The sequence below is a fragment of the Neofelis nebulosa genome, chromosome 8, assembly GCF_028018385.1.
Source record: "Neofelis nebulosa isolate mNeoNeb1 chromosome 8, mNeoNeb1.pri, whole genome shotgun sequence".
Taxonomy (NCBI): Eukaryota; Metazoa; Chordata; class Mammalia; order Carnivora; family Felidae; genus Neofelis; species Neofelis nebulosa.
In genome coordinates this window covers 15,309,780-15,335,485 of record NC_080789.1, presented here as the reverse complement: position 1 = coordinate 15,335,485, position 25,706 = coordinate 15,309,780, and the positions used below count along the sequence as shown (strand labels likewise).

The 25,706-nt window shown below is 47.9% G+C and overlaps 1 protein-coding gene and 1 non-coding gene across 4 annotated transcripts in view; one reads left to right on the top strand and one right to left on the bottom strand.

Annotated features, from left to right (window-relative positions):
- Nucleotides 1–25,706, top strand: part of ABTB3 (ankyrin repeat and BTB domain containing 3) — a 317,410-nt gene that overhangs the window by 16,991 nt on the left and 274,713 nt on the right. The window lies entirely within an intron of this gene.
- LOC131484147 (U6 spliceosomal RNA) lies at nt 8,749–8,854 on the bottom strand. The gene has a single exon (XR_009248058.1). It is a non-coding gene; the product is annotated as a U6 spliceosomal RNA (small nuclear RNA).

The following is a 25,706-nucleotide window of genomic DNA, read 5'->3' as shown; positions in this document are numbered from 1 at the left end:
TCAAAGGGACGGAGGCAAAATGGTCTCAGTGTGTCATCTATAAACTGAGGGGATTAGACCGAATCACTGACTTCAGACTGGACTCTCATGGTCTGAAAGTTCTCTAAAGGGCATTCAAGTGGGGAGGCTTCCCGTCCCACCCTGCACACTCACTTCACCAGAGCTGCTACCCTTCCATCTGTTTTAGTATATTTGACTTTTGCATAAGATGCATTTGAGAAAGGGATTCTGTTTGTTGCCAGATAGAGTCTGCAAAGCACTGGTCTGGAAGACTAGCAAGTCCTTCCTGCTCTGACATCCTAGGAGGCTCAGCTACTCAGGGAGCAGGGATGCCACCCTGTGCCTGTTTCTGTGCTTTGTTTGGCTTTGGCTGTGGAGATCAGGAGGGTGTGTCCCCCCGGGGCTGGGAGAAGCACTGAGCCAAGTGGAATAGGGAAGGGAGAGTTAGGTAGGTGCTGTGCCTGGAACCTTGTAGAGCTCCAGGATCCCAAGGGGATGGAAGAAAGAAGAAGAACCATTATTGGCAACAAACAGAACTGGTAGCATGCAGGGTCCAATTAGATGCTTCCAAGTCTAAGATGCCTCCTCTCTCCCCCTCCTCCTTATTGTTTGCAATTCTGCTTTTCTCCTGATGCAAAGCTCTTCTTTTTATCCCCCCTTCACTGTTGTATCCTCACCTCCTGGGTGCCATTTTTGATACAAGGGAGCAAAGGTGGAACTCATCAAAGTCATCTCTGAACCAAAAGTAACCCTGTCCAGCCAGACACGTCCCGACCTTCCAGGTCAAAGTGCTTGCTTTCATTTGTCAGTGTTGCTACATTCACCTATGGCTCTCAAAGGTCTGAGGTTTAAAGCTGGCTTGCCTCTGTATTAAAGAAATATGTATATTTTTTTCCTAATAAGTTCTGGGAGTAAATCAGTTTTACATCAACCAAAGGATCAGTCCTGAATTCCTAAACCCCAGTGTAGAAGATGGGGGCTTTGGGATGTTATGGCTTAAGTTGTTTGCTCATTAAAATGTCTAATCTGGCTGATGTTCTGGGGAGGAGTCTGTATGGTGTATCTTGCTATGTAGCCAAACGTCTGAGATCAGACAGCCTGGGTTCACAACGTGGCATCATCCCTTATTGGCTGGTGGCCTTGGGTGAGTTCTTCTCTCCCGGCCTTAGGTTCCCCCCCCCCCCCCCCCGCCCCGCGCATAGGAATGTTTTGGGGCTGGGACGAAATGCCATGATACTTATGAGCACTTAGTGTGGGGCAGTGAGCACTTGACACATGACAGCTATTATTACTGAAATTCTCAGTCCCTAGTCCCCTGAAACCTCTACTGTACCACCCATCAGGTTATACTGTGAACAGTCCACTTACCTGTCCATCTTTATAGGCCAGGCGATTTCCTGTTCATCTCTGGGTCTCTAGTGGGCACATAGTTGGCACTTACACAGATTTGTTCAATGAATGAATGAGGACATGGAACACAAGCTCCATGCGAGCAGGGTATTTGTATATTTCACTCCCCACCATCACCCCGAGACTTAGAACGGTGTCCACACATAGTGGGCACTGAGTAAATATTTTGTAGTCTGTGAAATGAGCCATGGATCAATGAAACTTCACTAACAGGCAAACCAAGAGCCTGGAGCTAACCACTGGCCAACGGGCTGGGAGTCTTCCCCTGTATTTCTAAATTCCCAGCCCTGAAAAACTCTCCTTTTCAAAGCTTGCCTCTCTCTTTGAAGAAGAGAAAAAGAATGGTTCCTCATTATTCCTTTATACCCACTTTCCTCCTGTGAGACGGCACCTTGCTCTCATTCAAAGCTGAAAGCTGTATCTGCATATAGACTCTTGGATCTTCGAACTGGAAGAAGCCACACAAGGCTCCTGGTATAGCCCTGCTGCCTTCAGATGGGTGTCAGGTGGAGTTTGCAAACCAGACATCTGAGAGCCAGGGGGATTAATAGATGTGTGTGGGGCCGCACCACTGTTGGCAGATGAGCGGGTCAGAGAAAGTGGAAGGTCCTCACTTCACGGCTGGACCTGGGCCGTAGCTCCCTGAATCCCAGCTTGGCGTCCATGCTGCCATGCTGCCCCAGGGAAAAAGAAACAAGGCTTTGTTTCCTTTACTCAACTGTGATTCAACCCTTTGTCCTGTTGATTGAGGTCCACCATGGTCGGAATCAGTGTAGAGCAGTCTCCAGACATTCTCTCAGCTCAGTCCCTCCAGCCCCACCGATGAGGTCGGTATCTTTAGTTTGCCCCGCACAGCCTGGGGAACTGAGTCAGAGAGGCTGAAGAGACCCACTGAGAGCCGTGCTGTCAGGGTGCAGGAGCTGGGAGTCCCGCCCTGGCCACCTGGCGGGCCATTGGCAGGCTGTCCTGTGACCCATGCTGGCTGTCGGCAACAAGGGTGCAGTGTGACCCATGAGAACTCCTTAAATGTTCTAATAACACTAAGACTGTGTCTAGACCATGATAAGACAGCTGGTCAGTTCCACAGCGGGAAAAAAAAAAAAAAAAAGAATCAGCGATTAGACGAATAATCAATTTAATCAGATTGGCAATGTGGAATTGTAAAGAGAAAGCAACCGTGTATCTATTCCCACCCCAGTACCCCCCACCATGACTCAGTGTTTGTGGTTTTGTTGGTCTCTCTCCATCTCTCTTTGTCCTTCATTTGAGAAGTAGTTCAGCGACTACAAAACACTAGGCACTGGTATAGGAGGAAAAGCACACGTCGCTACCAGTATATAGTCCAGTTTTGTGATTACAAAGACCAGGACCACTTTTTTCCCTGGAACAGTGTGACACTTATTGATTCAAATACTTAAGCTGAGCCAGTTTAACCTGATGCTCCTATTGACTAACTCAGGTCTGTGTCGTCTTCCCCCTTCCTCAGGGAGCAAATTCATCTGCCAATTGAGTAGCATTGAAGCAAGGGGCCCCTGGAAGAGAGGAGGAAATGTTTGCTGTTTTTCAGGTTGCACTAACTAATTGTGAACCCCACAGTGCTTGTTATTATTAATTCTTTAGGCCTCCACAGTTTACAAAATTCCATCAGTTATTTCTGTCAGTATTCCTAACAGCCCTGCGTATTAGCATGGGTGGGAGGCATTAGTGGCCTCACTCTGAGGGTGCCAGAGGTGACCTGTCTTGCTCAAGTTTGCTAAGTAAGTGGCAGCATGGGGCAGCTGTTTGAATCCCAGTCCGGTGCTCTTTCTGTGCATCCCAAGTCGGCCCTTTGTGCATTGTGGGTGCTCAAGAGTTTTTTTTTAATTTTTTTTTAATGTTTATTTATTTTTGAGACAGAGAGAGACAGAGCATGAACGGGGGAGGGGCAGAGAGAGGGGGAGACACAGAATCTGAAGCAGGCTCCAGGCTCTGAGCCGTCAGCACAGAGCCTGACGCGGGGCTCGAACCCACGGACCGCGAGATCATGACCTGAGCCGAAGTTGGATGCTCAACCGACTGAGCCACCCAGGCGCCCCTGTGGGTGCTCAAGAGTTTTGAGAAACTGGACTGAATATCCCAAGGCAGGGAGGAAGAGTACATAGGGGTCCTATCTGAAGACTAACCAGGATCTGGAGGTTACCCCAGCTTTTGGCCCTCCTAACCGTTGGAGGTATGGGGTTACTGTGCCCCTCCCCTGCAGCCTGTCAGGTCAAGGTTCAATGGAGCCTTGAATCTGACCTTGGCCCCTACCTTTACATCTTCAGCCATTGCAAGAGGCTTCTCATGGGCTTCAGATGCTGCTGCTTGAAGGTCACAAAGTCCATGGGGTGTCCACGCAGAAAGGAGGAGGGTTCCTGCTGTGCACTGCAGGACACAGCCCCTTAGCCAGCTTCCCACGGGCCCAGAAAGAATGGGCTATGAGAGCCTCTCCACTTGTGGACTTTCTAGAGGAATCTATGGCCCAGCCTGAACAAGCTCTTTCTGAAAGAAAGCACAAGTTCAGAGGCTCACGAAGGCTGGTGTGCCTTAGCTCAGCTGTATAATCCATCCTGTTCTTGTATACAAGAAGTTGCTCCGTGTTGCACTGGGCACTTGGAAAGAGGGGGCGTGCCCAAGTGGGAGACACGCTCCTGGACATGTTTCTTGCCTTGGTTTTCAGTTTGCCAAAAGTTTTCCATTGCAAAGCCTTGTCACAACTAGAAATCCTTACGTATTCTGTGCACAGGGTCTCTGTTATGGATCTTAATCATTCATCATGTTTTCCTTAAAGTAAAATGAGTTTTCTGTGAAAGGAGAAGTAGGAGGTTATTGATAGTACATCATATATCAAGGAAAGCTTCAGTTTGTTTCCATTTGGAAGAAGTGAGGGCAAGTGTTTATTAACTTCAGCAGTACCAGGAAAACAGGCAGCCATTGTGTGTGTGTGTGTGTGTGCGCGCGCGTGTGTGTGCGCGCGCGTGTGTGTGTGCAAGCACATGTGTGTGTGCATGTGTGTGTGTATGCGGGCCTATATTAGTCCAGCAGACTTGTCAGAAATCGGGCATTTGCCAAGGCTTCTGATCTTAGTTGAGTTTTGATAGCTAAAATTGGCAGACTGTCACGTAGGTAGTTTTAACATCTTCCTTATTCCAGCCTCCCTGCCTTTGGAGGCACCGTCCCACATCACGCCCAGACATACCCTATCAAATTTATATTATGGCTGGAAAAAAAATTGTAATGATTTTGCTTTTGGAATTGTTTTGCCACACGTACATCTCATTTTTCGGTGGGCTCTGATATCCTCAGGAATTCTTGCAAAATGAGAAAAATCTAACTAGCCCTTCCTGCCCCCCCCCCCCCCCGCGAATGTAATGAAATTGTAATGAATGTTGACGTCAGCAGTTCATGATGTTGACTTCATGTTACAGGTTTTAGCCACTTAATTACACAGCTATTCATTATGGCTTTGCGGTTTTCTTTTCATGTTTTGGAGCTGACAATTTTCACTTTTAAGGCTTTGGGTATTTTTGTAGGCCCAAGAAGAGGCCCAGGAACTGAGTTGCCTAGTGGGAAAAAATGATCCCGTGCTGGTGACATTAAGAAACCGAGTTGAGATCAGCCTCAGACCACTCTGAGAATTGCACTGCGCATCTCACACATATGCACACTCACTCACACCCAGTCTCACATACACACTCACATTCATACTGTGATGCAGTTGTTGAGATAGTTAGAATCTAGCACAAAACCAAAGAGTGATCCCTCTCCGGCTTCTCCCTGCTCGCTGCTGAAGGTGCCTTGCATTGTCTACAAATCTGGACAGGACAGGCAATTTGGTCCATGGGTGTTTGGGCTTAGAGGTGTGGCCCTGCGGTGTGTTTCCTTCCTTGTACAATTCACCGGTCCCTTTTCCTACAGCTCCACGGGCACTGACACAGCCCTTGGGGGGGGCTGATTAAGCGGCCAACCTTCCCATTTTAGAAGAACAATGAGCACCAGACAGAAAAAACACTCCTGAGAGGCTCACCAGAGACTTCCCAGGATGGAGCCCTTCCCTAGCTCAGTCACTATAACGGTCTGCACGTTCCCAAGTGTGTCTTCAAAGACTTGCCCAGGGTTGTTTTCTTCTTCTTTTTTTTTTAATCAGGAATTTGGTGAGGAGAAGAAGGGCAGTGCTGGGGGCTGGAAAGACAACCATGAATTTGACGCACTTGATGCCCCTGGGAAGCTCGTGCGATTCCTCAGGTGCAGGATGATATGAGCTGCAGTGGAGGCTGGAGACAGCCGGCCACATGGGGGGCAGGGAGGCAGACTCCCAAGCCACCGGTAGCTGGGAACTCCGTGAGCAGAGGAGCTAAGAATGCTGTTAGCACACGCCCGAGCTCAGCCCCTGCATAACTGGGCCACGCTGAGCCAAAGGCGTGATGGGGATTGAGTCACTGGGGCCCTGCCACTGAAAGCCACCTGTAACCACTTTCATTCATAGCTCTGTTTGGAAGGTGTTTCTAAAGCACTTACCTTGTGGCCGGTCTTGTGCTGGGAGCTGAGGATCCCTCAGTGAATGGGAACAGCATTACCCTCATCTGTAAGATGAGGAAGGGAGTTGGGTTGCTGGTGGATTTCAGACTTGGTAGCAACCCTCAGGTTTGGAATGCAGCCTTTCTGGGAATCTAAATATAGGAAACACAAAAAAGCAGATCTGTTTTTGTTTGATCACTATCCCTGTTGTGAATAGTGGACCCTACTCCCGTATGGAACCCAGTTTGAACATCAGTGGGTGAGATTATCCCCGAGGAACCTTCCAGGAGCCCACGCTATTCTAGAATTCTGGGGTTTCTTGATGACAGGTGAGTTCCCTTCCATTCCCAGTCATCATGATCCTGTGTCTGGAATCCCGAACTACCCATCGACTGAAGCTATCATCCTTCTTTGCCTATGGATGCCAGATTCATGTTCTGTTTTCCTTTGGGGGATGGGAGGAGTCTAAGTGCTGAAGCTTCCATCCGAGAAGCCTGCTTGCAGGAGAGGGGAGGAGGGATGACACGTGGTCAGTTGCTCTGTCTCTCTCACCATTCAGAGTGACTCTCAGCTACAAGGATTGTGGTCGTACCATTGCCACCATCATTCTACATGCCACATGGGTCAGAGCCACTGACCCCCATCTCCGACCAGAGTGTCTCAGGACCATACAGACCACAGTCAGCCTCCTTACTAGAGCCTCACCTTAGTCTTGCTCTTCCTGTTCAGTCCATCCCTCCTGGCACCCCAGCCGCGCTCTGAGTACTATTTCCCTATTGGCTACAGAGTCAAGTGCAAGCTTCTCATCCTGGTACATCCTAATACCTGTCTCAGTGGAACCTCTATAGCTTCCCAGGCTACTCCCATCCTCCCCCAAACACTTTCGTTCCTAATTCCAAGCTTCTGCTCGAGCAATGTGTCCACCTGGAATGGCTTCTTTCTTCCCCTCCTCTCAGCTGCATGGCTGCAAGTCAAGCCCTACATCCTTCCTGGGGCTGTCCCAGAACAAGCAGATTTTCCCTTCTTTGAAATCCCACAACACTTGCCTTTGCTGTCTGAAATGCTTCATATGTGGATCACGTGGGTCCTTTTGTTGGAAATCTTTTGCTGTGGCTTTGACCTGCATCTCCCATTACCCATAAGCTCTTCGAGGGCAGAGTCTGGACCTTTCAGTTCTTTTGCCCCTTTCCCTGCCCTGTGCTCAGTGAAGATATTACTTGCTCAAAGCTTCCAGAATTAGAGCACAAACCTATGTAGTATCCAGTTAGAGCATTCCGATTGCTAAAGGCGGCCAGAATTGAAGGTGCCTTTCTTGACCAATAAGCTTGATTTTAATTGGCCAATCTGATGTCAGATTGTGTTTGGTAGCTAGTATCAGAGACCAAACTAACTGGCTTTAAACAAGGCAAGGAGTTGTTTTTCCTCTCTTATAAGAGCCCAAAGCAGGTTGGCAGTTCAAGGTCAGGTAGGTGATTCTACGGCATCTCAGGTTCCTTTGTCTTTCTGCCCTGTCATCTTTAGGACATGGTTTGCATTCTCAAGGTACCTCATGGCCCCAAGATGGCTGCTACAGCTCCAGTCATCATTTCTGCATTTTAAGCATGATAAAGAATGAGGAAGGGTGGAGAAAAGCCCTTCTTTTAAGGAGCCTCACTGTTGGCCCCATCTATTAATTCTGCTTATATCTCTTTAACCAACGCTTGGCCCCTCTGCAGCCACCATTTCTCCAAGGGAGGCTGAGAAATTCAGTTCTTTAGCTGGACATATTTTTCCCACCATGACTACCCAATCAGAGTGCTCTTACTATGGAAGAGAACAGGAAGGGATATCGATTGGGTTGGCAGCCAGCAGTGCCCGTTGTAGCTGGTGAATGGCACCTGTTGTTCTTCAGGCTGAAGAAGTGCCTGTTAAAAAAGGCAACAGATATTTCCAGTTCATGCCTGCAACTTTTTGCCAGTGAATCCCAGGACTTCAGAGGTTGGGTTTCTCTGAGATCTCATCCTCAGATGAGTATTTCTTGAATGATTCACCCTGAGCCCCCAAAACCACTGGATGTAATTGGCCTCATAAAGGGGTGATGGCTGACACTCTTGTCATGGCCAGCTCATCCTTTAGCACTGAGGAATGGTCCTGGTGTTCTGGGTCACTTTAAAGATTTGCTAAAGCGAACATGGAGACAGGCCATGCCTTCTGTGTTAAAGCCATTGTCCCTGTACTTGATAATGAGCATAATCTTGATTCCACACAATTTTGAGCTTCAATACAGATTTAATATTTCTGTATGTTTTAATTGAACAACCTGATTATATTAATAAGAGTAAATTCTGATTTTCAAAAATGACTGATTTGCTTTTAAAATCACTCTAGTACATAAAAGGTCTCTAAAAGAAATTGCAGTTGCTCTAAAAAGCACTCGTGATTTTATGGTCAGACCTTGTTTATTTCCAATGGAAGACAGTGGTCTTCCAGCCTGGTCATTTATCCTGGCTTGCCAGAAGCTTCAGCCGGATACCTCTCTTGCTTTTACTGACCCTCAGGAGGTTCTGTCTGTCAGGAAGGGGAGTCCCTTTTTACTTGCCTCTGTTTGCAGGATATTTAGTGTTTGGAGATGAGTGTGAAGTATCTTGTCGGTGAATCACCATGGACTGTCTCAGGGTTGAAAAGATGGGCAAAGTCAAGTGTGAAGGGGAACAGAGGGACCCTTTATAAATAAGTGGACACTTCAGTGGGCCTGAAAAATACATCTTTAAGGCCCAAGACCAAGAAGATGCTCCATTCTCTGATTTTATGTTATTTTACTTAAAAAAGTATGGAAGCTTCACGAATTGTGTGTCACCCCTGCACAGGGGCCATGCTAATCTTCTCTGTATCCTTCTAAGTTTAGTATGTGTGCTGCCTAAGTGAGCCCCATTTCTCTGATTTTAGAACTCTCCATGAAGGTAGACTTCTGTGAGAAATGATTTTTTTCTGTGGAGAGAAAGGGCTTGGTATTAGTTTCAAGTGATAAAACATCCAACCCAGACTTCACGTAAACATAAAGAGAAGGGAAGTATTGGCCCGTGTAAATGAGAAGTCCAGGAACATGATTGGCTGCACGAGCTGCTTGATTGAGGACTCCCATCATGACCTCAGACCTCAGCTGCCCCTTGCCCTTTTCAGCTGTAGCTTCCTCCCTGCGTGGGTTTATCTTCAGCTCAGCTTCTCATGTGCCAGCCAGTTGGCTGTCGCTACCCCAGACTTGACTTCCTCCTGTTAAATCAGGAGACGAGAAAGCACTTTCCTTTCCTCATAAACACGTCCTATGCGCTTTGGTTCTGACCACATGTTGGTGGAACCCATCCCTGACCCAGTCACTAAGGTGAAGGTTTGCCCATGCCAGAATGAGGCTTCTTCCAGAAGCAGGGTGGTCCCAGAAAGCTGGAAACCATGCAGTTGCAACATCCAGAAACTCCAGAGAATGAAGGTGGGATCTAGAATGACAGAGAGGGGAGTTTTTATGGGGCTCCTGGGGCTGCAGCAAGAAAGCCATTATTCCAGGCCGAAGCTGATGGATGGTTAATACTGGTCTCAGTCCTCATCAGCAATGTTCATTCATTCCTTTGTTCACCCATTCATCCAGTTCTTTCATTCACAGCACACACATATCTCATGCAGTCCTCATGGGAGTCCCATGAGTGTCCTTGGCCTGATTAGACCCAGTGAGGTCATGTGACTTGTCTAAGGTCTCATTGTCTATAAATAGTGGAATCATGACTCACACCTGGGGCTTTTGAGGTGGTTCGTACCTATTCCCAATCAACTGCCCTGCACAGTGGAAGAAAAAGGCCTTTGCTCTGGAGCAGGGATTTGACCGGGGCATGACATTGGTAACTCTGAGATCCCTTTGGGTCTGAGTTTATGATTTTGGGAGAGATGGAAGGTCTAGAGTTAGGTGGGAGCAAGACAGAGAGGATTTTGGAGAAGCACTCCCACTGAGGAAAGCTAGGAGGTACATGAAGGGGCACCCCAGACCCAAGAATGGCCTTTGTGACGGTCCTATGAAGGTATCCCATAGCCAGATCTCAGTTACAGGAAATATCACAGAACAGAAAGTCCTTCAAACTGAGACTGCTCCTAAATTTCAGACAATACAAAGTAAATGCAATTTTTACTAAAGACAAAGATGCTGGCTTCCCAGACTCTATCCCCGGGTGCCTGAGAGTAAATAGCCAAGGCCACAGGATCACACCCCCATTCTGGTCCTGCAGGGAATGAAGAAAAATACATCAGGGCTCCCTGGCACCAGACACAAAACTGGAGTATTTTTATGCGATGTTTTTACAGTGACTGTCATAACCGGCAATATTCCTAAAACTTACTGGGGATAATCGTAGTTTTATTTCATCCCTGTAAAAGTCTTTTGTCTAGAGTAGCATGTAATATTCTATAAATTTCCATGTAAACTCTACCCTTCCGTTTTTCACATGGGCCAGGTAGTACCTTCAGCTGATGACTCAGGACATTTTGGCTTTATTTACTAAAGTAGTCCTTCTAAATTGGGGGAAATTAAATTCAATCTGAGCCAGTTCAACCCTGCAGAATTTTATTGAGCTGTGAGCCTCGCGCTGTTCTAGATTAGGGGATGTAAAACTAAATAAAATAGAGTTCCTGTCTTCAAGGGTGTTTCAATTAACTAGTGCTCAAGCCAAACTACCCCAACAGTTAGTGGCTTAAAGCAACCCATTGATTTTGCTCTCAGCTTTGTGCGTAGGGATCTGGAAAGGGCTCGGTCGGGCAGTTCATCTCCGATGCACACGTCTGGCTTGCACATCCCTGGGGTTGCCAAGAGGTGGGCTAGAGGAGTCACTCCCAAGATGGCTTCCTTACACACACAGTTTGGTGCCTTGATGCTTTTCCACCCATCTCCACACAGCATCTTGTCTTCTGGGGCCTCTCCACATGGCTTGGACTAAACGCAGCATGGAGGTCTTAGGGTAATTGCCCTTCTGCCATGGTGGCTGGCTTCCAAGAGGTGGAAGGTAGAAGCTTCCAGTTCAGTTAATGGCTACATCCCAGGCTGGTGTGGAGTCACTTTCACAGTTGGCCAAAAGGCACAGCACACAGCCCACTTCCGAGGGATGGGGAGGAGCCCCACATCCAGGTGGGGGAGTGGCAAGGTCACGTTGCAGAGGAGCACATGCCATGGGACAGATGACTGCAGCCATTTTGGTAAAATGCAGTCTGCCACAAGGACAGCAAAACGTGTGATTTAACAAATTATAATGTGGGAACATAACCCCAACCGTAACAGCACTAGCGAGTCAAAAGAGAGGGTGGGGTAATGGGCTCTCTAGCGGGGTGGGAAGCAGGGGGAGATGGTCAGAGACATCCTCTGCGGGAAAGAGGCAACTGAGTTGGGCTGTGAAAGATGAATGGTTTGTGCATTTCAGAGAGAGGGAATAGTATATGTGTGAAGACGTGTGGTGGGGTCCTTGAAGGGCTTACCTAGAAATACCCCCCGCCCCTGCACTTCATTACTTGTATTTAATTTTAGTTGGGTTTTTATGTTGTGTGTGTACGCGTGTGTGTGTGTGTGTGTGTATCCATGTCCATATATATTTATTATTTTTGTTTTAAACAGAGACCTCCATTCAGTCTTTCACTCAGCAGGTATGTTCTGAGCACCTAATGTATGCCAGAGAGTGTTTTAGGCGCTATGGCTGTAGTAGTGAAGGAAACAAAAGCACTAAACAAGAGAGACTGTTCATGAACTTCAGGTCTGTGATGGAGACCTGCAGTAAACAAATGGATGGTGATCCCAGGTAGAGACTGCAGGGGGTGCTCTTTTAGAGGGGGCGGCTGGGAGGCCGCTGGGGGTGGGGACCCTCAAGCAGAAGTGAGGGGTTTGGGCCGAGAGTACCAGGCGGAGGGAGCAGCCAGGGTGTGAACCGCTGCCCTGTGAGCTTTCTGAGGTCACAGGGCTGGAGCGGAGGTAGGACCCCCCGCCCTGTGCTCTCTGTCTGCTCTGAGCTCAGAGGAGGGCGGCTGCAGGTGCGGGTGGTCAGTGTCCAGGCCTTGAGCTCCAGCGCCACCGTTTCTCAGGATGGTGAGCAGCCTGCTCTGTCCAGTCCCCTACCCCGCCCCCCCGCTGTTCCTGGCACCAGGAGATTTGTTTTCACTTAGGGAGAACCCGGTCTCATCTACCGCATCAGTGTTGTTCCCAGGAAGCTGGCCCTTTCCCAAGAAGAAGAATGTGGGGCAGCAATCTCGCTAAGAAGGAAGTGTGGCTGGGATTCCAGGGAGGGAGTGATGACTCCGAGTAAGGTGCCTAGCGGGTTCCCTGGCCGCTCACCGTCTGCATGCATGCATGCCTTCTTTCATTCAATCCCCAACATGGATGGAGCACGTAGATGGAAAGGTAGAATTTCACAGTCGGATCTACCACCGCTAGCTGTGTAATCTCAGCAGGTTATTTAGCTTCTCTGTCTCTTCAACTATAAAATGGAAACATGGGTATGATTTTTCAGAGTCGTGAGGATGAATTGAGAAGAAACCCTGGGGTTCAGATTGCCATAGTTAGCAAATAAAAAGGGTGCCAATGAGAGGACGTGGAGAAAGGGGAACCTTCTTGCATTGCTGGTGGGAATGCAAACTGGTGCAGCCACTGTGGAGAACGGTATGGAGGTTCCTCGAAAAACTAAAATTAGAGATACCCTACAATCCAGCAATTGCACTATTAAGTATTTACCCAAAGGGTACAAAAATACAGATTAGAAAGGGTACGTGCACCCCAATGTTTATAGCAGTATTGTCAACGATAGCCAAACTGTGGAGAGAACCTAACTGTCCATCAACTGACGAATGGATAGAGAAGATGTGTGTGTATGTATGTGTGGTGTATGTGTGTGTGTGTCTGTGTGTGTGTGTGTGTGTGTGTGTGTGTGTATACTGGAATATTACCCAGCCATCAAAAAGAATGAAATCTTGCCATTTGCCACAACGTGGATGGAACTAGAGTGTATTATGCTAAGCAAAATAAGTCAGAGAAAGACAAATGTCCTATGATGTTACTCATATATGGAATTTAAGAAACAAAACAGTTGAACATAGGGGAAGATATGGGGGGGAAGAGAAGAGAGGGAAACAGACCATAAGAGACTCTAATGATAGAGAACAGACTGAGGGTTGATGGAGGGGGGTGGATGGGAGATGGGCTAGATGGGTGATGGGTACTAAGGAGGGCATTTGTTGTAATGAGCCCTGGGTGTTGTATGTATGTGATGAATCACTCAATTCTACTCCTGAAACCGACATTGCACAGTGTGATAACTAAAATTTAAATTAAATTAAATTTTTAAAAAAATGGTGCCAAAGAAATTTTGTGTGTCAGATAAATAAGGATTATTTAAAGTTTATTTGAGAGAGAGAGAGAGAGAGAGAGAGAGAGCAGGTATGTGGGAGGGGCAGAGAGAGAGAGGGAGAGAGAGAATCCTAAGCAGGCTCTGTGCTGTCAGCACAGAGCCCAAGGCAAGGCTCTGTCTCCTGAACTGTGAGGTCATCACCTGAGCGGAAATCAAGAGTCAGACACTTAACCGACTGAGCCACCCAGGTGCCCCAGGAATATTTTTTACTGTAAGTTATGTCCTGAATATTGCATGCGTATCTAACATTCAGTTTTAACGGTGCACTTGGTATTGTAGTTGGCAATCCTACCTGGGGATAAAGATGCAGGGGGAGATGCCTGACTTTGAGAAGCATATCCTAGTGGTGGGACAAGCATGAAGAACAGAATTGCAGTGAAGGGCAATGTGAGAGGTACCATGTCAGAGGTATAGACAGAGTGCTGTGGAAACACAGACAGCCCCCTTCAGGCTCTTAAGAAAAACATCCAGACTCACTCTTGCTGGCATGCTTGTTGACCATCCCCAGTGACTGTGGGATTAAAGCCATGAGAGCACAAAATGCATGCACATTAGGTGAGGTAGAGTTCCTGTTTGCTTTCCATCCAGTAATCCAGGAAAATGAACTGTTTTCTTTCCTCTCAAAGCAAAGGGTGATCTTTGTTGATCAGGAAACAGACAATCTATTTCTTCTACTCCTTTTCTATAGGCCATTTTAGAATAAAATGAAATTAATTTGGGGGAAAAAAATCACATTGTTCCCCGACTTTATGGGATGTGCGTCCCTCAGATAAAATGCTAATAATTCATTATTCTGCTTCCCTGGAGATCTAGAGGTAAATTTGCGACGTGCCACCCAGAGATCTAAAAGGAGAAACACAATTGGAGACTTTGGTTCCAAAATAAAACCTACCCAGAGCTGCAAGCATCAAGATACTGGGGGAACAGGTTGGGAATATTTTTAAAAAGGTGCTATCTGCCAGACGTTCTGGTCTTCCCTTGCAAATGAATGACCTGGTATTGAACATGGTCTGATCCGCATTATTAAAGCCTCCCTCTTCTTTCCCAGACATGGAAGGGGATATTTTAGATTGAGGGGGGTTGTTTGAAAGCCCTGAAAGTCCTCAGTTTGCTTTTAGTGAGATCTGAGTTGTGCCTTGCACAATAGCGAGGGATGGGAGGGAGCCAGAGGTAGGATTTGTGCTGAAGAGATTGGCAAAGGGGAAAGCCCGGGCCTGGGGCCTAATGGGGGCAGGGAGGGGAAGGAGGGTGCATCACGGAGATATGAAGCATTATTCAGTTACAGGATTCACAGCTCATTTTAATTGAGCAGCAAGTGCCAGGCCCTGTGCTAAGTACTTTTCATGCTGAGTCTCTTTCATCGCTACCCACACGTCATGCAGTATGTTCCCCCAGTTCCCATTTTACAGATTGGAGACCCAAAGTGTTTGAATCACCCGCCCACGGCCACACAGCTAGTAAGTAGCCCTGGGCCTTCTGATTGCAATGCAAAACCCTGGGCTTAACCGCTGTGTTCCACCGCATTTTGCCATCAGACTTTCTCCTAAAAGAGCATCCCTTTTGCTGCGGGTTTTTTTTTTTTTTTTCTCTGCCTGCTGTAGCGGGTGGAGGGTTGGCCTGGCCTCTAATGACCGCATGCGTGTGAGCTGAGGAAAGTCATGGGCATCCGCCTCCTCCTCAGTAAAATGGTGGTCCAGCTGAGTGAGCAGGGGCCCTTTCCCGATCTGAAATTCTGTGTCCTACTCATTCACCTCTTCATTAGTTGATTGATTGATTGATTCATTCATTCAATAAATATCTCCCTCATGCCAGATATGTGCTCCAGATAACACTGGCGAAGAAGCAGCTGGCTCCTGCCCTTGCAGAACTTGGGGTCCAGGGGACAGACAGCTGAGTAAACAGGCTATTATGGTACAGGGCGAAGAAGGGTATCAGGAGGGAGGCATGTGTTTGGCATGGTGGGGTCAGGTGAGGCTCTGGTGAAGGGAGGGACATCTAAGGTGAGAGCTGAAAGAGGTGCAGGCGTTGCATAGTCTTAGAGGGAGCAGTTTGCGCAAAGAGAGGGCACACATGGAACCCTTAGGGAATCCAGAACAGTGCCGACTGTCTGGACAGAGGGTGGAGTGCAGTGGGAGGTGGGGGGGGGGGGGGGGCGGGCGGCAGGGGGAGGGCACAGCGAGGGGTGGGGCATAGCCCGGAGGAGGAGAGGCCTGCAGAAATAGACCAGGGTCATGTTGAGCAGGACCTTAGAGGCCCCTGGCAGGAGGTTAGTGTTTGTCCTCAGAGCAGTGGGCAGATAGTGAAGGTCAGGATTGCCCTGTACAGTTACCCAGGTTGTGTCCTGTACAAGGGTGCCAACTAAGGGGGTGCCTCAACTCACTAAGGCATGGGCCCCAGGACAGGGCCTATGCCTGCCTGGAGGAGGGCGCCTTTTTCTCATTTTCATCAAGGAGCCTTAAGGGCCGACGCTATCCTCGGTATCAGGAGAATGATGTGATCAGATTCCTGTTTTCAAGCCTTTTCTCTGATTGTGGGACTTTTTGGGTGAAGGATCAGGCCCGGGGAGGAGACTGGCAGAGGCTGTAGGCAGAAATGAGATGATGGTAGCCTGGGGAGACAGCTGAAATGGAGAGAAGGGAATGGGTTTGAGAGACACGGAGGAAGGCTGTGGCCTGTATGAACCACCTGGTTCTCATTGCCTCCTGTGAGTTAGTGAGATGAGGAAATTATTTCAGGAGCAGAAACACTGAATCTTGGAGGAATGCAGCCTGGAGGATAAGTGTTTTGCCCCCAGGCTATTGAGAGCGCCAGCTCAGATATTTGATCCTGGCCAGGCTGGAGGCCAAGAGTCAGGAGACCCAGGAATTCAGCTCATCTTAGGCTGCTCGTCTGCGTTTCCAAATGGCTTTCTCCCTGCCTCTCTTTCATTATACCCTGACCCCCAAACATTTGTGGAGTGCCTGTTGAAGTGCCTGGCTCTGAGCGATAGAGCACCCTAAGGCACAGTCTCAGCCGTCAAGCAACTCACCAGTGGGGCAGTAATGAGCAGACAGGTGACCATTGAAGACTGCCTGAGAGAGGTGCCCAGGGAATGTTCCAGATGATCAGTGTGTAGGAAGGCAGAGCACAGTGGTTACTGACGTGGGATCTGGAGTCAGACAGAATCGGTTCAAATTCGGAAAACACTTCCTAACTGTGATCCCGGGCAAGTCACATAACCTCTCTGAGCCTCCGTTTGCCCAGAGTAAACTGGGGAAAGTAAAATGCAGAGAGGAATACTTAGTAGTTTGTCTTAAGGATTAAATAATTCAAGGCACGTACAGGGCTTAGCACAGTGTCTACTAGAGGGTAACCGTTTTTCATATTGATTGGGATGGGCCAGTTTATTTGCATCTTTGACGTATGGTCCTGTGAGTTTTGACAAATGCATGGTCAGGTAACCAATACCCCAGACAAGAGACTCTTCTAGTAACCTCCCCCGCAAGTTCCCTCGTTTTATCCCTTTGTACTTAAGACTTCCCCATACATTGTTTTTAACTTGGGGTAATTTATTATCTCTTGGTTTTTGTAACAGCTTTTAATTTAAATGTTTTTTAACATTTTAAATGTTAAAATGTTTAAATGTTTTTATTTATTTTTGAAGAAGAGAGAGAGAGAGCACGAGCAGGGGAGGAACAGAGAGAGGGAGACACAGAATCTGAAGTAGGCTCCAGTCTCTGAGCTGTCAGCACAGAGACCGATGCGGGGCTCGAACCCATAAACTGTGACATCGTGACCTGAGCTGAAGTCAGACGCTCAACTGACTGAGCCACCCAGGTGCCCCATAACAGCTTTTTTGACATATAATTCACATACCACACAATTTACCTGTGTAAGGTATACAATTCAATGGTTTTTAGCGCACATATTCACAGGGTTGTATGACCATCACCACAGTCTGTTTCAGGACATCTTCATCCCCCCTGAAGGAAGCCCTACACTCAGTCTGTTCCCTCTTCCTGTGTCCTCCTCCCCTGCCCCAGCCCTTGACAACCAGTCATGTACTTTCCGTCTCTAGGATTTGCCTATTCTGGGCATTTGGTACAGGTGGAATCCTATACAGTCTGGGCTTTTGTTGACTGGCCTCATTCACTGACCAGCAAGTCAAGGTTCCTCTGTGTCGTGGCATTTATATGTACTTCATTCCTTCTTATGAATGAATAATGTTCCATTGTTTTGTTTTGAGAAACAGAGAGGGGTTGGTGGGGAGAGGGGGCGAGGGAGAGGGGAGGGTGAGAATCTTAAGCAGGCTGCACGCCCAGTGCGGAGCCTGACCCGGGGCTTGATCCCCCAGCAGGAAGTGAGATCATGATCTGAGCCTAAATCAAAGTCGGAACTTAACTGAGTTAAGGCGCCCTATGAACAATCTTCCATTGTGTGGATGTGCTGTCTTTGGTTATCCATCTGCCAGGTGATAGACATTTGGGTTGTTTCTGCTTTTTAGCTATTGTAAATAATGCAGCTACGAACACTGGCATACACATTTTTGTGGGCACGTGTGTTTTCCTATGGAATTACTGGGTCACGGGGTGCCTTTCGAGGAACCGCCAGATTGTTTTCTGCAGTGGCAGCACCATTTTTCAAATCCACAGTGAGTGTCTGAGGACCCCTTTCCACATCCTTGCCAACATTTGTTATTATCTGTATTTTTTGATGACAGCCAGGCTTATGGTTATGAAGTGATGTCTCCATGTACCGTCTCCACATCCGTACCTTTAACCCCAGGCAATCCCTGGCTTAGTCTCTGGCCCTCTTGTTTTTGCCTTCTCTGGAACGTGAGAGCTGTAACCATACATGGGGCTGCCTTTTGCTTCTGCTTCACGCACCTCGCATAATTGGAGATTCATCCGTGTTGCTGTGTTTATCGCTGAGCTCCATTCCATTGCATGGATGTTTCACCCTAGGAGCCCCTGCTCTTATGCACAGCAAAGTTGGAGGGACCCCCTTGCCCACCTGAATCAAAGACTTAAGTCTCTCCCCTTGCCAGGGGTGTTTGGAGTTTGGAGGTCGTCTCAGAGGCCCTCCTGCTGGGCCCTCCGTGTTACAAGAGACCCAGCCTGTTAGAATTTCTGTGCTGTGGCTCTGACGTGCCGCTCAGGGCAAGGTGCGGTGCCTTCACGGGTGGGCTGCAGCCCAGTGAGATCGGTGGGGCTGGGGCCCCGGGAACAGCTGCTGCTTGGAAGCCAGGGCTTCCGCTGTCTGGCTGCCTCCTGTCTCATCAGGCACCCCCCCCCCTCCCCCCACGCAGCTCCTTGGGCTCATAAATGAAGCCATCTTCTCATTCCCTTACCTGTTTTCGTGGCTGGCTCTCCACTCAGGGCTTTGAGCACTTGCCACTTCCCTCCCCCCCCCCCCCAAACCAAAAGTGCAGCAGTTTTCCAACCATCCATTACAGGCACAGGGAGAATAGGATGGCATGATAATAGAATGACAAGGAATCTGCACCTACAAGGTTAATTATCTACATCAGCATCCACGAGGTAGACGTAATCACTTTATGCAGGAAGAAATCAAGGCCCCGGGTGAGTAAATAACTCATTCAGAGTCACCATGCTGGTAAGCAGCAGGACCGGGATTTGAACCCCCAGTGTTTCATTCGCTACCAGTGTGTCTGAAACCTCAGTCATTTGCATGGCACCTCCATGAGTTCCTTCTACCCCCTGTGCTTTATCTCACATTTTTATTGTAATCAACGACTCACGAACAGGTTTTATTTCTCAAATACACATCTACTGCACAAATGCATGTGACACAGAGGGTTTGATGTGCTAGTTGTATTTTTTTTAATATATATGAAAATAAACACATAACCCAGAACAAAAGTGTTTATCTGCATATCACATAAAACCAGCTCACGTCCACCAGCGATAGGTCGGCCACATTGGCAGAAGCAAACGGCGTGGTGTGGAATGAGCTGTTTACAGGTCTTTTCTCCCTCGACAGGGAGTTACAAGTAGGCTGGGCCTGTGTTTTCTTTATCGTGGTATCCTCAGCACCAGGCACTGTAACAGACCCATCACTGGGACTTGCCACATCATTAATGACTCAGCAACAGAAGGAAGGGAGGAAGAGGGGCACAGTGAAGAATGAGTGGCTTGTCCCCCTTCCTTCCTGAGAAGACTGGAAGGAAGCCTCTTTCCCTGAGCCTTGAGAAAGGAAGGCTGGCAGGGAGCTGGGTCCTGGCACCAGGGAGGTGGGGGGTGCGTAGAAGCAATGATGGCCTGAGCCATGGTGGAAATGTTGGGAAGCTGGCAACACATCCATCCAGCCCCCCTCGCTTGTGGCCTGTGGGACTGTGGGTACTCTCATCTCAACCACTGTCCTTCCCACTTTGATCCCTGAATGTGGGGAAGTCAGCCAGTAGCTGGTTGTTTCTCAAGTCGAAGATCTTCCTTCCCATCCTGGGTGCCACCTGCTGCTTTCCTCCCTCCTCCACCTGTGCTCGCCAAGTCCGACGACACTCCAGACAGATTCCACACCATCTCCTCTGAGGAGGGCACAAAGCAGCAGTCTCAGGAGCAGTCCACACCACAGAGCTGTGTTCCATATTTGGATAAGTCGGGAGATCTTGTAGTGAACCAATCAGTCGGCATTTATTGAGGACCTACTATGTGCCAAGCACTGGGCTCAGTGGCCCTGAATTCTCTCCTACTTTTTATTTTATTTTTTAATGTTTATTTATTTTTGAGAGAGAGAGAGAGACAGAGGAGGGGGAGGGGCAAAAAGAGAGGAAGACACAGAATCCGAGGCAGGCTCCAGGCTCCAGGCTCCGAACTGTCAGCACAGAGCCTGACATGGGGCTCAAACCCATGAACTGCGAGATCATGACCTGAGCCAAAGTCACATGCTTAACTGACAGAGCCATCCAGGCTCTCATGAATTCTCTCATACTTTAGAATCAGACCCTCTAGACATAGGCACTGAAGCCAGAACTTGATTTCTGAGCTTAAAAGGAAAAACAGGGATGCCTGGGTGGCTCATTCAGTTAAGTTGTCCAACTCGTGGTTTTGGCTTAGGTCATGATCTCACAGCTTGTGAGTTCAAACCCCATATCGGGCTCCACACTGACGGTGCAGAGCCTTCTTGGGATTCTCTCCCTTCTTCTCTCTCTCTCTGTGCCTCCCCTGCCCTCTGTCTGTCTCTCTCTGTTTCTCTCAGAAATGACAAATACATTAAAGAAAAAGGGGGGGGCAAATATTTACTGAAGCCCTGCCAAGGTGGAATTTGAATTTATTCTTGAGAATACACAGATAATAAGTTCCTGCCCTCAAGGAGTTCAGGGGATCCAGGGGAATCTTCCTGAGTTACAGCTTGGGAAGTTGCATGTGCGTTTGTCAGTGTCTTGAAATGTCACTGTATTGGTACCCTTAGACAGCCAGCATATTACAGGCAGGCAAGTGTCATTCATGAATTCAGCCAGTATTTATGGAGCGTCTTTTGCAAGGGCAGCAAATGTCTGGCACACCTGTGCTTCTGCCCCTACCAGCTATTCCATGGCAGGTGTCCTGGAGATGGCCTCAGCATCCTTCAATGTGCCAGGTATTCGAGTTGGTATCTGAAGGGAAATCTAAAGCCTCTGCTCCGTTACTTGAAAGGCAGTGGGGCTAAAATGTCCTTTATTTCCCGAAACGGTGTTCAGAGCACCGTCTGGTGCCTTACAGGCTGCGTGTCATCCAACGCCAGGCCGCCATTCATCCAGGCTGCCCTGTGCTCAGCAGCAGCTTATGGTCCACCCTGCAGGGCCCTGATGGGGTAGGAGATGGTAATTGAAGTTTCTGAGATTGAAAAAAAAAAAAAGTTTATTTAGAGAGAGAGAGCGAGTGAGCAGGGGAGATACAGAGAGAGAGGGAGGGAGCGAGAATCCCAAGCAGGCTCCACACCACCAGTGCAGAGCCCGACGTGGGGCTTGAACCCATGAACCGTGAGATCACGACCTGAGCAGAAACCAAGAGCCAGAAGCTTAACTGACCGAGCCGTGCAGGCACGCCAAAGTTTCTGAGGTTTTAAAACTCTTACTTGGCAAAATAGCAAAGTTGGCACCCGTGCTGTTGATTTACAACTATTGAAAGAATTTACTTGTCTGTAAAATCCCTTCCTTCCTTCTTTGCTTCCTCTGCCTTCCCCATTCTCTCTGCTTCCTTTCCCCCCCCCCCCATCTCTCCCTCCCTTCCCTCCATGCTTTTGTCATTCTCTCTCTTTCTTCCACAAATATTAGATTACCTACAGTATGCCAGATGCTATTCTGGGATGCAGCAGTAAATAAAACCAAGAAAAATCCCTGCCCTCATGGAGCCTACAGTCTAGTCAGAGAGACAGAGACAAAACCAATGATGTAAATGTATAGTATGCTATGTGAGGATAAGTCCTACAGAGAAAAATAAAGCAGGGAAAAAGCCTCACTGAGAGAGTGACAATTTAGTAAAGATTTTCAAAGAGGTTAGGGAAGAGCTATACAGATAACAGGGGAAGAGTCTTCTAGATAGTGGAGATAGTACGTGCAAAGGCCCTGAGGCAGGTATGTGCCTGGTATGTTTGAAGAATAGCGAGGAGTCTGGCTGGAGTGTGTTGAGCAAGTGGAAAGTGTAGATGAGTTCAGACGAGTAATGGGGGTAGGGGCCAGACCTTGGAAGGTCTCAAATAATGGTTCTCAAAATTTAGTCTCAGAACCACCCCAGATCTGCTGAATCAGAAACCCTGGAGGTGGGATCCAAACCTTTGTTCAAACAAGCCCTCCTGTGGGGATTCTGATGTAAGATCCACTGTTATCAAACATCTAGGCTATTCCTAACCATCCCTCAGAGTCCGATGTTCCCTCTGGTGGGTGAGATAAGGCAGAAGGGGCAGTCATCATTGACTTAACCTCCTGACCTCAAGAAATGCCATCATCTTAGTTTCTGGAAGTTGATATTCACACTAATAGAAAAGGTCAGGGGCGCCTGGGTGGCTCAGTTGGTTGAGCGGCCGACTTCGGCTCAGGTCATGATCTCGCGGTCCGTGAGTTCGAGCCCCGCGTCGGGCTCTGTGCTGACAGCTCAGAGCCTGGAGCCTGTTTCAGATTCTGTGTCTCCCTCTCTCTGACCCTCCCCCGTTCATGCTCTGTCTCTCTCTGTCTCAAAAATAAATAAACGTTAAAAAAAATTTTTTTAAAAGGAAAAGGTCAGATGCTGTGCCTACGCTTAAACTGGGGGGGACAAAAGGCGAGAGGCAGGGGTGCATGGACTGATGCCCGGGAGGTGGGATCATTGTCAGAGTAGAGAGACCCTGAGGACACCCAACCCTGGCTTCAAATTTGTCAGAGAAGACCAAAGCCTACAAAGGGGGAAATGACTCCTAAGTAGATACATGTAGAGTCCCTGTGGGTCCTCTGGACTTCTAAGCACCTGCTCCTTTTCAGATTGTGCCCACAGGCTGAGAGCTTTGTAGTACCTAGAGAACACTGGTACTAGATAGATGTAGGTGATGGTGGTGGTGTAGGCAGACATAGAGGGTGTTAGTGGTGTAGCTGGTGGTGGTGTAGGTAGCTGTAGAAGGTGTTGATGGTGGAGGCAGATGTCGGGGGTGTAGGTGGACGTAGGGGTGTGGGTGGCATCGGTGAACGTAGGGCATGTTGCTGGTGTAGGCGTAGGGGATGGTGGTGGGGTCAGTAGGCGTAGGGGACATTGGCAGTGCAAGCAGGTGTATGGGACGCTGGTGGTATAGGAGAGCATCACAAAGAGATGAGAGCTGGTTGGAGGAGGGTGGGGGAGAGGAGACACCTCATCAGGAGTTTTGAGGGACCAGGGCGTGGACCATTTGAAGAGTCACAGGAGTTTTGCTGGTCAGGAGCGGAGCCAGTGGGATAAGTATGAGAGCCAGATCAGAAAGCCCTCAAATGCTATGTCAAGCGGTTGGGACTTTAACCTTTGGCAGGGAAGCCCCCCGAGCCCCACGTGCCCACTTCCCGTTAGTTGTTTCCAGGCTGTTCCAGGCTCCTTGCTTGGGTCATCACCTCCCCTCGCCTGCCAGCACACCAGTCCTGCGGGGGCTCCTGGGCCCTGCAGAACCCTGACCTAACTTCTTTCAGGACAGAACGACCAGACCCTCAACTGCGAAGTCAGGGAAGACACATGGCTGTAGGAACACAGTCATATTGACCTAATGGCTCTGTTTCCAAAGAAGCAAGAAGCAGAGGTCGAACCCTTCCGAGGAGTTCTCGCCATCAGCCACCATGCACCTGGCTTGTTGAGAAATGAAAAATACCCTTTAGAAGAAATACATGTCCATCAGGGAGAAATTGGAGCATTTTTACATAATCAATACATGAAAAATTTAAGTGACCCACCATCCCACCACCTAAAATGTTAACAGCTTGTATATTTTTTCCAAATGTTTGTAGGCGCTTAATATTTTCCTTACAAAATAGTACATATTGTTCTGTGCTTGCCTTTTTCACTTTTCAGATTATGAACATCTGTATATGTCATGAATGTTCTTTGGCAACATCATTTTCAATTATTGTACTGTGTTCTATCTTATGGTCAGTTCCCTAATATTGGATACTTAGGTTGTATCCCATTCTTTTGATTCTATAAACAGCTCTGGAGTGAATTACCCTGTAATACAACTTTTCATATGTGATTGGTTATATCCTAAGGATAAATTGCTAAACGTGGGATTGCAGGGGTTGGACCAGCCAGCTCATAAAAGGCCTTGAACGCCTGCCAGTTAGATTGCTACAACAATCACTGAGGTTGGAGGCAGTCCAATAAATAACACCTCCTTTCTCTACCCCAGTTCTAATACAGCTGATGTAGATAGGATATGCCAGGCAGATGGAGATGAAAATATCGCTTTTATACCTAATAAAGACTAGTTTGGAGAACATGGCTTCGATATGCAGAAACAATGCCCTTCCTAGTACTGGACCCTGAAACCAATCAGCCGTAAGTACCTACTCGTGGACCGTGCTGGAAAACGGCAGCCCTCCCCCCGGAAAGCTATGGCAATGCAGGAGTTCAGCAGAATGCTTGCTTCCTACAGGCAGCCCGCTTCCAAGGAGAAGGTGAGCTGATGGGCTGAGCTGTGCTTGCCCAGCTCTCCCTACAAACTCACCAGATGAATCACTCTGACTCCCCAGGGAAGGAGTGAGTAAGAGGGTAAGAAAAGCGAGGAGTGTTATACAAATGGATGTCCCCCTGCATGGCAGGAAACAACAGGAGAGGGCAATAAGTGTTCTCTAATAATTATTATTAAAATGACAGCTAATTTGTATGGCGCACTATGCTAGGCTTTTTTTGCATGCATTTATTCCTTTGATCCTTCTAACAATGAAATGGATATTTTGGCCATTCCTGTCTTGTAAATGAGGCTTAGAGGATTAAGCAACTGTGTCCCAGATCTCCTAGCTGGACGAACACAAGAGCTGACTCCAGAGACCACTCTCTCTCAGTTGTTAGTAATGTTTCTCTCATCATCAGCATCCTCCCACTTTTGAAAGGTTTGACAAGCCCTAAACTTAAGGGAAGAGTCAGCTAAGAGCCAGACTGGCCAGCTCGTCAGGGCCCCTGGGGTGAAATGGCGTGCCCCTCGCAGCATTCCGCAGACCTTCTGACCAGCCCTGTTCCCATGAAATTCATTAATTGCTTTGGAAAGAACCACTTAACCAAGTGTCCTAAATTGCAACCAGCAGCGATTATAACGGACTGCACACAACGGAGGGGACCTTGACAAGTGTCCTTGCTTCAAAGAGGGCCGAGAGAGACACACTCGAGTTCACAATGTGCGGTTTCTGATGGTTCCATTTTATCTTGAGGATCTCAGCAACTCATTAAAGATTTGCTTTGATTTAGGAAGAATCTAATGAATCTGTTAAATATATTTTTTTAATTAGGAAAAAACATGTATTGGGGGGGGTGGGTGAGAACCCTAATTATACTTTTAATTGTGCCGATGGCCCTTTGGGGTAACCTCTAAGGGATTGGGTAAAGAAAGAGAAACTGAGTTTTTCTTTAAGTGGTTTTCCCCCATTCCAGGCAATGCTCCAAAGAACAGTCACCTCTGTTGTAACCCATTTTCAGTTTTAACTGCTTTTACAAGCAGAAGCTAGGCTGGTTTTATTTTTTTCTTTTTTAAAGCAGGCAATTTTGGTGTTTCTTTAATTAGATGTTCTTATAATTCTCTTATTCTTTAATCATTGGCTAAGATGTATCAAGAAACTTATAGACCTCGATGTTTATGCACTAGTATATCTGATTAAAAATGTTAGTGAGGAAATACAGGGTACTGATAAAGAGCATGGATTCTGAAGTCTCCGCTGGTGAGGTTCACAGTTGGCTCTACCTT